Source organism: Eulemur rufifrons, chromosome 9 (genome assembly GCF_041146395.1).
Source record: "Eulemur rufifrons isolate Redbay chromosome 9, OSU_ERuf_1, whole genome shotgun sequence".
NCBI classification, from domain to species: domain Eukaryota; kingdom Metazoa; phylum Chordata; class Mammalia; order Primates; family Lemuridae; genus Eulemur; species Eulemur rufifrons.
This window is the reverse complement of record NC_090991.1, coordinates 18,045,867-18,059,962: the sequence shown is the minus strand read 5'-3', so window position 1 is coordinate 18,059,962 and position 14,096 is coordinate 18,045,867. Positions and strand designations below refer to the sequence as shown.

At 48.2% G+C, this 14,096-nt stretch overlaps 1 pseudogene; it reads left to right on the top strand.

Annotated features, from left to right (window-relative positions):
- Positions 1-6,127: 6,127 nt before the first annotated feature.
- Positions 6,128-12,280, top strand: LOC138392345 (FGFR1 oncogene partner 2 pseudogene; annotated as a pseudogene).
- The last annotated feature ends 1,816 nt before the right edge of the window (positions 12,281-14,096 follow it).

Sequence of the window (14,096 nt, the reverse complement as noted above, 5' to 3'; positions counted from 1 at the left end):
GGGAAGCTCACACCTCTGGTCTGGACCTGTTTTATAGCCTGTAAAAGGAACCTGCCTTACTCCCCTATCATTCATTCATTCATTCATTCAGCACATGTATTGAGTACCCCATGTATGCCAGGCACTTTGCAGAGGGGCTCTCAGACCACAACAGTGAAGGAAATAGACAAAGGCCTCACCAAACCTAGTTGTTTCTAGAATGATAGGGGAGAGATAAGCAAAGAATCCTACTAATCTATGTAAAGTTCCAACTGTGGAAAATGCTTTAAAGGAGAGGATCATAGGGTTCCAAGTGTGCTAGTTCAGGGGCCTGGCCTGATGGGGGGCGGGGTGGGGAGGCAGAATTGGGAAAGGCTGCCCTCACTGAGAACAGGGCCGCAGAGTGCATTTCTGCACGCAGACCCTGAGTCGGGACCCACAGGCTTGACTCTAGGGGTGGTGAGTGGCTCCATTTCTGGCCACAATGACTGTGCCTGGGCTTGTTGGGACTTACTGGCTGTTCCCCACCTCCCCTGAGCCAGAAAGACTTTGAGACTCAGAATAGGTAGGTGCTGGCTAGATATTAGTGGTTGAATGATGCTCCCCTCCCCCAGCCACCCACTCCTTGGTCTTCCTAGAAATAGGAAATTCCACATTAAACATTCATTCGCACTCCCTCCCCTCCCCTCCCCTCCACCTACACAAAAGCTTGGCCCAGTTAGGTCAGCCGCAGTGAGGAAGGGGTGCCCAGCTAAAACCTAGGGATTATTTTGTAGATAAAGAACTAAGGTTAGGAGAGGCCAAGGTCCCTAGGTGAGGAGTGGGACAGGGTGTGGCTCATCCCAGAACCAGAGTCTGCAGTGCCCACTAGACTAGAGGCCTCTTCCAATTTTTTTTTTTTTAATTTTTAAATTTTTTTTTTTTTGAGACACAGTCTTGCTCTGTCACCTGGCCTAGAGTGCCATGGTGTCAGCCTCCAACAACCTCCAACTCCGGGGCTCAAGCGATCCTCCCACCTCAGCCTCCCAGAGTGCTAGGATTACAGGCATGAGCCACAATCAGGTCACTGCTCTGCTTGAAACCCTCCAGTGGTTTCCATTTCACTCCGTGAAAGCCAAGTCACTATGAGGACCCCAAGGCCACCTGCCCCTTCTCTGCCCCTCTGCCCTGCTCCATCTCCCTTTGCTCCAGCCACGCTGGCCTCCTTGGTCCCCTTCCAATTTTTCCAGCAGCCTCCTGCCTCAGGGTCTTTGCACATGCTGTTCCCTCTACCCGAAATGCTCTTCTTGTAAATATCTACCTGACTGGCTCTCCACTTCCTTCAGGTCTCAGCTAAAATGTCACCTGACCCTCCTATATGTAATAGCAACTCCCCTCCCCCATCTCCTGTCCCTCCCTAACCTTTTATCCTGTTTTGTGTTTTTCCATATTTATCACCTTCTGAATTGTTATAACTTTTTGGTTTCTTTGTTGTTTGTCTCCCTTTACTAGAGGTCATGATGGCAAGGGCTTTGTTTTCCTCCCTATTGTATCCCTAGAACCTAGAATTGTGCCTGGCACATGGCAGATGCTCAGGAGATGTTAGCTGAATGAATAAATGAACTCCTATCAGTGTCAAGGAGAAGAGATTCCCCAGCTGGAGCCCCGGAGCATGTGGAGAGGGTTGCCAGTGTTGAGCTGCACTGTGGAGTCCAAAGTCCAAGAATCTACACCTAGAAGGAAGCTGAGAAATCACATCTCTGCCTATGCAACCATTTAAATCTGAGGTCCTCAACTGCCCAGCCCAGGACGGGTACTGTCTGTGGCTTGTTAGGGACCAGGCCACAGAGCTCTGCTGCACCCCGACTCCTCCCCATCCCTGCCCCAGTCTGTAGAAAATTGTCTTCCATGAAACTTGGGGGGGGGGGGAACACAGCAGGAGGTGAGCGCAGGCAGGCAGCGAAGCTTCACCTTTACAGCTGCTCCCCTCCCCATAGCCCACATCACCACCTGAGCTCCGCCTACCCCCACCGCATCCATGGAAAAATTGTTTTCCATGAAACCAGCCCCTGGTGCCAAAAAAGTTGGGGACCGCTGAAAAAGACAGGGAAACCGAGGTCCAGAGGGAAGGATGACTTACACTGAGCGAGTTAACAGGGCCTGCCCTTTGAAGTTCCCAGAGGAAAGAAGCAGCAATCACAAAAGAAAAGATCTGTAGATTTAATTCCATCAGAAATTAAAAGGCAGACAACAAAGTATAACAAAATATTCCTTTCTGAAATGTGACAAAGCGTTAATATTTTAACTATACTTGATAACAACCTGAAGATCTCTCCCCATCAAACAACTGGATCAAAACCAAGCACTCGGCCGGGCGCGGTGGCTCACGCCTGTAATCCTAGCACTCTGGGAGGCCGAGGCGGGCAGATCGTTTGAGCTCAGGAGTTCAAGACCAGCCTGAGCAAGAGCGAGACCCCATCTCTACTAAAAATAGAAAGAAATTATATGGACAGCTAAACATATATATAGAAAAAATTAGCCGGGCATGGTGGTGCATGCCTGTAGTCCCAGCTACTCGGGAGGCTGAGGCAGGAGGATCGCTTAAGCCCAGGAATTTGAGGTTGCTGTGAGCTAGGCTGACGCCACGGCACTCACTCTAGCCTGGGCAACAGAGTGAGACTCTTGTCTCAAAAAAAAAACAAAAAACCAGGCACTGAGACGTTATAACACAGAACCACGTATGTGAGCCGCACACAGGAGCTCTTCTCCAGCTTCTAGATAATGAAGGGAACCCTGTGCCTTTGCTTTTGTTCTTTGCAGCCAATACAGTACAAAGGTTTCATTTTAAATGACAATGCCCGAAGCTGATAAGGCCACAGTGAAGCAAACGGGGCTGAAAGAGTGTAAATAAACCTTTCAGGAAGCAATTTGGTAGCCTTGCATCAAGAGCCTTAAACTTCCTTTTCTTTTCTTCTCCTTTTATTTATTTATTTATTTTTTTGAGACAGAGTCTCACTCTGTTGCTTGGGCTAGAGTGCCATGGCGTCAGCCTAGCTCACAGCAACCTCAAACTCCTGAGCTTAAGCGATCCTACTGCCTCAGCCTCCCGAGTAGCTGGGACTATAGGCATGTGCCACCATGCCCGGCTAATTTTTTCTATATACTTTTAGTTGTCCAGATAATTTCTTTCTATTTTTTTAGTAGAGACGGGGGTCTTGCTCTTGCTCAGGCTGGTCTTGAACTCCTGACCTGGAGCGATCCTCCCACCTCGGCCTCCCAGAATGCTAGGATTACAGGCGTGAGCCACCGCACCCGGCCTCTTCTCTTTTTTTGAGATAGGATCTCTGCTGCCCAGACTGGAATGCAGTGGTGTCATCATAGCTCACTGCAGCCTTAAACTTCTGGGCTCAAGTGATCCTCCCACCTCAGCCTCCCAAAGTGCCAAGATTACAGGCGTGAGCCATTGTGCCTGGCCAAGACCCTTACATTTTCTAATTCCACATTTGAGTCTCTTTCCAAAGGAAATAATGAAGCTAAGAAAAAAGCCTTACATGTCAAGATATTCTCCATAACATTATTGACAATAGTGAAAAAAAATTATTGACAACCTATTTGTCCAACATCAGTGAAATGGTTGAGTAAATTATAATATATCCATTCAATGAATATGAGTCATTAAAAGGATATTTAATATAGTCAAAGAGATTATAATAATACAGAAAATTGCTCATGTAATAATTTGTATGCAAAAAAAACAGAGAACAGGTATGGAAAATAATTGCACTGAATAAAGACTGAAAGCCACGACCCCAAAATATTAACTGAGGTTCTCCCTGGGTGTGGGGTGAGGTAAGATTTTCTTTTCTGGTTGGTACGATGGCTCACGCCTGTAATCCCAGCACTTTGAGAGGCAGGAGGATCACTTGAGCCCAGGAGTTTGAGCCCAGCCTGGGCAACATAGCAAGACCCCATTGCTACAACAAATAAAAAAATTAGCCAGCTATGGTGGTGCACACCTGTAGTCCCAGCTACTTAGTGGGCTGAGGCAGGAGGATCACTTGAGTCCAGGAGTTTGAGGTTGCAGTGAGCTATGATTATATAACTGCCCTCCAGCCTGGGGGACAGAGACTGTCTCCAAAATAAATAAATAAATATTTAATAAAATATACTATAGAAACCTGTCTTGGCAAGTCTTCATTTTTCATTTGTCTGGATCCTCAAATAAGGGCTTCTTGACCTCTGGGAGACCCTGCAGGAGCTCCTCATAACTGAAACAGTTTGGGGGTGACACTTAGGGTAATGTCTGAGGGTTACAGTTGGTCTCAGGAAGGATATCTCCTGACCAGGACCTGCCTCCAGTCCCAGGCTCAGAACCCCAGCTACAAAGGCCTGGAGCTCCTGGATTTCCCTAGTGCACCAGAGAACGAAACTCGAGCAAGACTGGAGTGCAAGTCAGAAGGCTGTTTTCTAACACAGGGTGTCTGTTCACAGACTGTAACGGCCACATTCTTCGCCTAGAGCTGCCCATCCCCAGTACCAGGGACATGGGAAATGGAAGTACTGATTAGAAAGGTGCTAGATGAGCCAGGACTCAGAGCCAAAGGATGGTTTGGGGGCCGTTTCCTCCAGGCACAAGGGAAGCCACCACCGAGAATTGCTCCCTGGGGACAAAAGTGCTTGTGGCGGCACTGTGAGCCAGGCTTGCGCTCTCCTTCCTTGGTGCTGGTTCTGTAGCCTGTTTTCCTGTGCTGCCCACGTAAACATTCTTTTTATAGATGTGTCGACAATGCTGATTAAGTAATAATCAGATGCCAGTTAGGGAACTGCTGTGTGCCAGCCACTTTATGTATACAATCTCTTATCCCATCATAATTCAGTGAGCTAAATGTTATTATCTCTGTTTTATAGATGAGGAAATCAGAAAGGTTATGTGACTTGCCCATAGACACACAGCTAAAGAGTAGCAGAGCCGGCATTTCAGCCCCTGTCTGTCTCCAAAACCCCCACGCTTTCTACTCTCTGTAGTTCACAGATATGTAGCCTGTGGGTTTGATGTGGCCCACAGATGTGTTTTGTTCCAGTCACACCTTGTTTTTTAAAAATTAATTGGCTCACATTTTACAACTTGAATTAGTTGCCAACATCTACCAATTGGGAGATTCGTGTGAAAAATCCAGATTTTTGGATTCTCTTGAAAACTCAGAAATGGTGGCAACACTTACACAGGCAATACCTGGCTGAAGGTGGAAGGGACTGTCCCCTCCTTTTAGGTGGGGACGTGTGTTCTCCACTTCACCACTGCCCCACCGCCCGCCCCCACTCGTGCAGAGAACGCCTGGCCCTGTGGGCTGTGGGGCCTGTGGCCCAGTGCTGTGCTGTGTGGTTGCCTGGGAGTGGGATCCCAGGGTTGCTTGGAGGGCATGGGCCAAGCTTTCGTAAAGCAGGTGGAATCACTGACACTGTGCCAGGCTGCTACTCCAAGGGTCTGAAAAATATTCTGTTTTCTCCCATCTTAGGTTGATCTAATTAGCTGGAAGGAACACCTTAGCAAGCAGCCCACCGCAATCTGGCATTGCTGTACCGCAAGGGAGCAGGGACAGAGTGTGAGGCTGAGAATTCGAGAAGTCGGCAGGGGCCAGGTGATGTCCCTAAGGAGTTCAGCTTGGATCTTACTGTGTCCCAGGAGCCTGTGTGGCATCCTGGTGGAGGGGGATCCACAGGGCAGCTGTACCCAGAGCTCATGAGGAAGGACATCTGCACAGGCGTGATAGAGACATGGGAGGGGACAGTCCATGTCGTGAGGGGATGCAACAAGTGACAAGGAGCAGGGCAGAGGTCAGTGAGGAGCACAATCACTTCCGGATGGACGGAGGCAGGAGGAGCAGACAGAGAGGGAGGAGGAGGAGATGCAGAAGAGAGTGTGAAGCCAAAAGAGAATTTGCTGACGAGAGTGGTGACACCCCGGGCACTACAGAGGGGTCTAGGGAAACGTTGGCAATTAGGGGTCAACAGAGGGCACTCCAGAAGTTTCGGCAGGTGAGATGAGGGAAGAGAAAGATGGGAATAGGATCACAGTGGGTTAAGTAAGGATCAACTGTACACTTAATACTGAGGAATGAAGCAAAGGTGCCTCTTGGTAAGGTCGCCCTTGGAGAATCCAGCAAGCAAGATGCGACACAGTCTGAGGTAAGGTGAGCTGGTCTCTCAAAGGAGGGACTGAGGTGCATTAGGGACAGGCAGGCCTAATCTTGGTGGCCCGTGCGATCTCAGGGAAGCATATCTGAGGCTGAAACCCAGTCAGGGGTAGCGAGAAGGCCAAAGATGCAGCCTGCCCTCCCCTAGCCGGTTAGGTGCGCGGCTGCGGGGGATGGTTCTGCAGGCGTCAGCCTGTCCGGGGGCCAGCTGCTCTCTGTGGTCCCGGAACTGAGCCTTTCCTGCTTTAACGCTAACTAGTCCCTTCTCGGAGGCTGAACTGGGACACCTTCACAGCCCTGCAGAACCCACACATCAGGCTGTCCTGCGATGCCGTCTCCACGTTTAGCTTTTCTATGCAGGTATTTTGACATTTGGCTGACATCTGCCCTTATTTCATAAGACCGAGTGGAAAACTAGTGCTGATATACTTCAGAGAAAGATGGGAAATCACCAGGCCCCTGAAGGCCAGGGGTTTGGGCCACAGGCAAGTGCTCGCTGCACTGAGGGTAGTGACGGGTGTTCAGTGGTGAAGGGCAAGGGCAAACTTAGGAAACACGTAGGAAATGATGGGACGGCACTTGTGTATCCAAGAGTGTGTCTAAAATATGAAGCCTACAGCTGCATCTGTAGTCCCAGCTACTTGGGAGGCTGAGGCAGGAGGATCGTTTGAGCCAATAGTCACTGCACTCCAGCCTAGGCACCACAGCAAGGCCCTGTCTCTAAAATAAATGAATAAATAAAATACAAAGAAATGGGAGGTCTCTAAAATGATGGATTAAGAATCAAAAATGTCTACCAGGAACACAGGACAAATCCCCTCGGGACTGCTGGTATGAACTGAAACACAGAGAAGTGAATGCTGGCGTCGGATTCTCAGTGCATTACTAATTCTTGACCTTGTTTGCAGTTGTAGCTTGTCCCTGCCAGTGTTTGGCCCTCCTTTCCCTGTCTTGCACCTTGCCCCTCTCCCTCTGGGGTGGGACACCCACCCCACGAAACCGTGTCTTTTTTTTTTTTTTTTGAGAGAGAATCTCACTTTGTCACCCAGGCTGGGGTGCAGTGGCCTGATCATAGCTCACTGCAGCCTCAAACTCCTGGGCTCAAGCGATCCTCCTGCCTCAGCCTCCAAAGTAGTTGGGACATGCTTCACCATGCCTGGCTAATTTTTCTTACTTTTTGTAGAGACAGGGTCTCACTATGTTGCCCAGGCTAGTCTCGAACTCCTGGACTCAAGCGATCCTGTCACCTTGGCCTCCAAAGTGCTGGGATTACAGGTGTGAGCCACCTCGCCCGGGCTACAGTGTCTAATTTAGAGCCTAAGGAAGTATAAATGTGTGGATTATACATCCTCACAGAGTAGAATGAGCATCTCATAATCAAAGGCACCTTATGTCAGAAGTTCTAAAAATTAACAACACTGAACAAATACTGTCACGCCTTTTCTTTTTTAATGTGTATCTGCATCTCCTTTCAAATATATACTTTCCCTGTTTGCTATAATGCCCCTTGTTTTCAAGATGTCTATTTGAATATCTTTTTTTTTTATTTTTTTTTTTTTGAGGCAGAGTCCCACTCTGTCACCCTGGCTAGAGTGCCATGGCATCAGCCTAGCTCACAGGAACCTCAAACTCCTGGGCTCAAGCAATCCTACTGCCTCAGCTTCCCGAGTAGCTGGGACTACAGGCATGCACCACCATGCCCAGCTAATTTTTTCTGTATATTATTAGTTGTCCAGATAATTTCTTTCTATTTTCTAGTAGAGACGGGGGTCTCGCTCTTGCTCAGGCTGGTCTTGAACTCCCGGCCTGGATCAATCCTCCCACCTGAGCCTCCCAGAGTGCTAGGATTATAGGCATGAGCCACCACACCCGGCCTCCACAGTGATCTTCTAAAATGCAAATCTCATTTTATTCATTCCCCTACTTAAAAACCTTACGTGGCTCCGGTGGGATGACATCTGAGGCTGCTTCCCATCTGGTGCCAGCTCCCTCCCACTCTGCCCCCACTCCACACCACTGTGCCCCTCCCCATACAGTCCTGGCACCTGTGCCGCCCCTGCCAGCAGGCCCTTCACCCGTGCCCACCCCATGTGCCTCTGTGCTGGAGTAACTCATCCCTACTCGCCTTCTAGGCTCACCTCAGACACCCCCTGCTGCAGGAAGCCCATTCCCCCGTGGAGCGGGCACTGCCACCGAGCCCTGTCTTCCCCACCGCAGTGCTGGGCTCTTAGTTCCCCACCGGAAACCCTGTCTCATCTCATCTAGCAGTGCCTGGCATGCCGTGAATAATTATTGGATGATTGCAAAAGTGATCTTTTAAGACAGCATGCCTTCTCTGCTGCAGGCTGAACAACTCTCTCCTTCAACTACCCCTCCGTTGATGGAATTTCCGTATTCCTCCTCATCACGGCCTTTCCTGCAGGATGCAGCTTGTCCAGGTTTGGTGTCCCCACTGATGAAGCCATAACTAGGGCAGGAGAGCACCCTCCCTGCCTTGCTGGCACCACTTGTATCATTCCGGGAACCCCCAGCTCTCGCCTCACTCTGCTCCTGAGTTCACTTCACCATCGGACCCATGTGCAGGTGGTTTGGGATCCATTTTCAGACCCACATGAGTATTCCTTGCATGTGATGTCACCATCTTAGATCCATTCTTTAGTTGCAAGGAACAGAAACAAATTCTGACTGTAGTTTTCAAAAGGCATTTGAAGGTTCTAGAAGGGTAACTCTCAGAATACAAAGAATGCTGAGCAACCAGGACTCAAGTAGGACAGGAAGCAAGGGCAGTTCTGGGAACCCAGGTGGCAGGAACCACCCAACGCACTTTACAAGACCGTGCTACCAGGAGAGATCAACTGTGATCCTATTTCATCACCGTGCTCAAGATTCTGGTTCCTAGGAAATAGAGACGCTGGCCTGACTGAGTCGCATGCCTGGCCCTTGGCAAGGAGGGAGGCGTGTTGACGGACAGCTCTCCCAGCGCTGCACCCCGTGGGGCAGGCAAAGCAAGATGCTGTTATCAGAAGGCGAGTTAGGGGAAAACATTGAAATGCATTGTTCTTTTTTCATACCCTGGGCAAATTCTGGAGATTAAGGAAGCCAGGATGAGGAAGACTCAGTGCAATGCGCAGAGAGTAACCTCGGGTCAGGCTCCAGCGGGTCCATTCGTGGCTCTGTTCTGAGCAGCGGAGCCCTGTGCCACGTGGCCCTCAAGGCAGCTGTGCACCTAGAGTGTGTTCAGAGCGGACCCCACTGAGGACAAGCTAGGACTTACGGAGTGTACTCAGGCTCAGTGCTCGCCACCCACAGATAATGCCAGGGACCGGGCTCCAGCAAGACTATTTCCAACCTCCGTAGCTTGGGAGGCTTCCCTGCTGTCTGCTGACCCGGAGCCTCAGGTGCCTCCTTCCTTCTGTCCTTAGGTCTTGCTCCTCGCCAGACCGGGCCCAAGCTGCTCTTGCTTGCCCCCTTGTGGCCATGTCTGGTATCACATAGCTCTCAGTCTCAACCTGCGACAAGGACCCAGCTACATACTAATATCTTGAAAGCAAGCCAGTGGATGAAGCAAGCATATTTTCCAAAGGCTTGCCAAAGCAGATTTTTTTTTGATGGATTGACTTATGTAATGACGAGTCCTGTAAAAGTGTGAATGAACAGTTAAATCTGGCAAGCCACGTTCTAAATCATCTACGTTGAAAAGGGTAGAAGCGCAGACACCAGGACTGTCCCAGAATGCAAGGGTCAGACCGTGGTGGCAGTGTCCCTCTAGGAGACCAGACCTCTCAGCTCTGTGAGGCTTCACAATGGGGAGAAAGGTACACACTGTTGAAATGTTAGCCTGTCAACCCTTCACACGCCCTCCCACCAGGAACTTCCTTCCCAGCACACACACCCTTGGCCCGGGCTTCCCTGATCACGCAAGACCTCTCACCCTCTCCAGGCTTGGCTGCCAGCACCTTCTCCCCCACCCAGCCAGCCAGCCACCACCTGCCAATCTCAACGCCCGTGTATTGGGCATCCCCAGAAGATAGGCTGCACCTCATTCTCCAAAAAAAAAGGAAGAAGGGAGAAGTCATGGTATCGAACACTTAAGAATGGTTATCTCACTGAGACCTGTGGACAAGTCCATCTTACAGGTGAGGCAGGCCGAGAAGCCCACACCTAGCCAGAGGCAGCAACAGCATTAATAAGTGGGGGTGCAGGGGCTGTGGGCAGCTTCCTGACCAAACGGCTGCACCTACTGACTAGCTAGCTTAGTGCCTGAAATCTCACCATGAGAGTCATTCCTCTGAGACTTTAAAGCTTTTGGGTTGGGAAGAAAATGGCGATTAATTAAGAAAGAGTTAATTGGCCAGAACGTTTTATCAATGGAATCCTCTGTGTGTGTGTGTGTGTGTGTGTGTGTGTGTGTAGAAGGATATTAACAAAGTCCCTAAATGATTTTTGCTTTTCATCATCATGCAAACTCTTGCAATCAGAAGGATTTAATTTTCTAATTAAACTTTTATATGAATATAATTCTAGATTCACATATAGTTGTAAGAAATAATACAGGGATCTCATGTACTCTTAATTTCTCCCAGTGGTAACATCTTGAAAAACTACAGTACAGGCCAGGTGCGGTGGCTCACGCTTGTAATCCTAGCACTCTGGGAGGCCAAGGCAGGTGGATCGTTTGAGCTCAGGAGTTCGAGACCAGCCTGAGCAAGAGAGAGACCCTGTCTCTACTAAAAATAGAAAGAAATTGTCTGGACAGCTAAAAGTATATGTAGAAAAATTAGCCGGGCATGGTGGCGCATGCCTGTAGTCCCAGCTACTTGGGAGGCTGAGGCAGAAGGATTGCTTAAGTCCAGGAGTTTGAGGTTGCTGTGAGCTAGGCTGATGCCATGGCACTCACTCTAGCCCGGGCAACAGAGTGAGACTCTGTCTCAAACAAACAAATAAAAAAAAACTACAGTACCAGAGCATAGCCAGGATATTGACAGGGACACAGTTCAGGTACAGAGCTTTCCATCACTGCAAGAGTTGCCTGTTTATAGCCACACCTGCTACCCTCCCAGCCTTTACTCCACTCATTTAGCCCCAGCAATCATTAATCTGTTCTCTGTTCCTAAAATTTTGTCACTTCAAGAATGTTATGAGGTACCTGGGCTGGGTCTCTGCGTAGGAAAAAAAAAGAATGTTATACTAGGCTCCAGGAGCGCTAGTCAGGGGCGGTCAGCAGAGGTTTCTCCCCACCCAGTGATGGGCCTGAGCCCCGCTGGCCCCCAGCCGCCAGTCCCCTCTGCAGCCTCTGTGGGGTTCTGTGTCCGCTTGGCCCCATAGGCGCCCAGTGTATACATCCTGGTCGGCAGGTCCCCTTGAGTGCACAGGTCCAGGTTGCTAGAGGCTTTGTGTCCTGATCCCTGCAGCTGACGGCTGTGAGGGACTGACAGCAGAATATTCCTTTAGAAAAGGAATATTTACAAAAGAGTTGCACAATTGAGAAAGCACTTGCCGATGCTAAAGCTCTTGTGGAAAGGTTGACAGATCACGACGAAGCAGCAGGATCTCCAACTGAGAAAACCACCTCTCTCAACAAGCGGGTAGAAGCCATGAAGCAGATTCAGGAAGAAATTTAAGAACTTAACACAGTCGCAACACATCAGCCAAGGTCCACAGTAGCTATGGGAACCCAGCAAGAAAACAGACAAACGGGAGAATTGTGTGCGTCCTTGGAAGAACATCAGTCTGCCTTGGAATGTATCATGAGCAAGCATCGAGCACAAATATTCAGATCGCTAATGCCTAGCAGGAAAGATGATCCGGGTATAATAATGAAGTTAAAAGAGCAGCACTCCGAAACTAACACGGTATATCATAATGACTTGGGAGGAATCTTCCTTGATGCATCACGTGCTTGAAGCACCTGAGCATGGACTGGCGGGGAGGCACCGGAGGCAAATCAGACTGAAGTAGAAGCACCTGTGGACCAGGTGCCTGCACTGGCAGCAGGAATGAGGAAAGCTGTGGAAACTGAGGAGCAACAGGGTTGCAAGGAACAGGAATGGAGACTTCAACTTGAACAAGAAAACAAAGGCTTGAGAGAGATCCTTCAAATACTTGGAGAACCATTTTTTGACACTTAGGAGAGACAATGCATTGGAAAGTACTTGCCCGCTTTAGTGCTCCAAAGTGACCGAAGTCTAAGGACGAGCTGAAGAGCTTCCAAGTCTGTGAGCTTCTTACCTGGCTACAAATGGTCACCAGGGCTGACCCATAAGTGAATGAATGAATGAACAGAACACTCAGTCTCAACCCTTTGTTTATTTATTTATTTAATGAGATGGTGTCTTGCACTGTCGCCTGGGCTAGCGTGCAGTGGTGTCATCATAGCTCACCGCAGCCTCAAATTCCTGGCCTCAAGCAATCCTCCCACCTTGGCCTCCCAAAGCATTGGGACTACAGGTGTGAGCCACCACACCTGGCCTGGTTGATCTTTAAGGATATTACATAATTCATTTAGCTAACAGGGCTGAAATGTTTGATATAGCAAGATAGGTAGGGTCATTTCAAAGTAAATTTGTAGTTCCTCTGGCTCATAGAAATTTTTTAAAAATTAATTACTCTTGAGATACAGAAAAAGTAAATTAAAGTTTTAAAAAAAATCTTCTGGATTTATTTTTAAGCTCCATCTCGTCCGCATAACCTGTGAAACTTTTCTTATGACCTTTTTGTTGAGAGAGGGAGAAAAATCTATGGATTTAGGAGTATTTGTTTTCTTTTGTTTTATAAAAAATATTAAATATACAGTATATAAATTTTTTAAAAGCCAACAGGTGCGGCCGGGCGTGGTGGCTCACGCCTGTAATCCTAGCACTCTGGGAGGCCGAGGCAGGAGGATCGCTCGAGGTCAGGAGTTCGAGACCAGCCTGAGCAAGAGTGAGACCCCCCCCCCATCTCTACTAAAAATAGAAAGAAATTGTTTGGACAGCTAAAGATATATATAGAAAAAAATTAGCCGGGCATGGTGGTACATGCCTGTAGTCCCAGCTACTCAGGAGGCTGAGGCAGAAGGATTCCTTAAGCCCAGGAGTTTGAGATTGCTGTGAGCTAGGCTGACGCCACGGCACTCTAGCCCAGGCAACAGAGTGAGACTCTGTCTCAAAATAAAGAAATAAATAATATTTTAATAAAGAAAAAAAAAGCCAACAGGTGCAGAAATGTGCTTTAACATCAACTGAAACCTAAATTTTTCTTATGTTGTGATGATTATAGAGTAAAAGGGTAAAAGAAGAGTGTCACACATGACTGAATATAGTATACACATTTATATTAAATGCATATTAAAATGGGCACAAATAGAAAATTCGTTTCGGGTTGCTGAACACACAGAGGTGTGGGTAGGGTGGTGCGCCCAGAGAAGGCATGAAGTTCCACACCTGCCTCTCCTGCCTGTACTTTGCCCCACCCATCTCTTCATCTAGCTGTTCATCTGTATCCTTTGTAATATCCTTACCATGAAAGCTTAAAAAAAACAAACAAAAAAAAGGGCTGGGCACATTGGCTCACGCCTATGATCCCAGCACTTTGGAAGACCAAGGTGGGAGGGTCACTTGAGGCCAGGAGTTTGAAACCAGCCTGGGGTAGCTACCTCAACTGTACAAAAAATATTTTTAAAGAGAAAATTCTACTTCTGAGTATATAATTTGTTAAAGCAATATTACTTCGCATGGCAATTTTTATGCACGATTTCATATATTGGTAAAATTCAAAACTGCTTTTCATTTCAGAATTTTTCTATCTTAACTTCGGGGTGAGTGGGATGGATGGGGCTGAGTGAATAGAAAAAGACTAATGGCCCAAACATTAAATAGAGTTCTTTTTTCATTTGGAGGCCTTAATTGATATTTTATAAATGAATGACAGTTTTTTGGGGTTTGGGGTTTTTTTTTTTTGAGACAC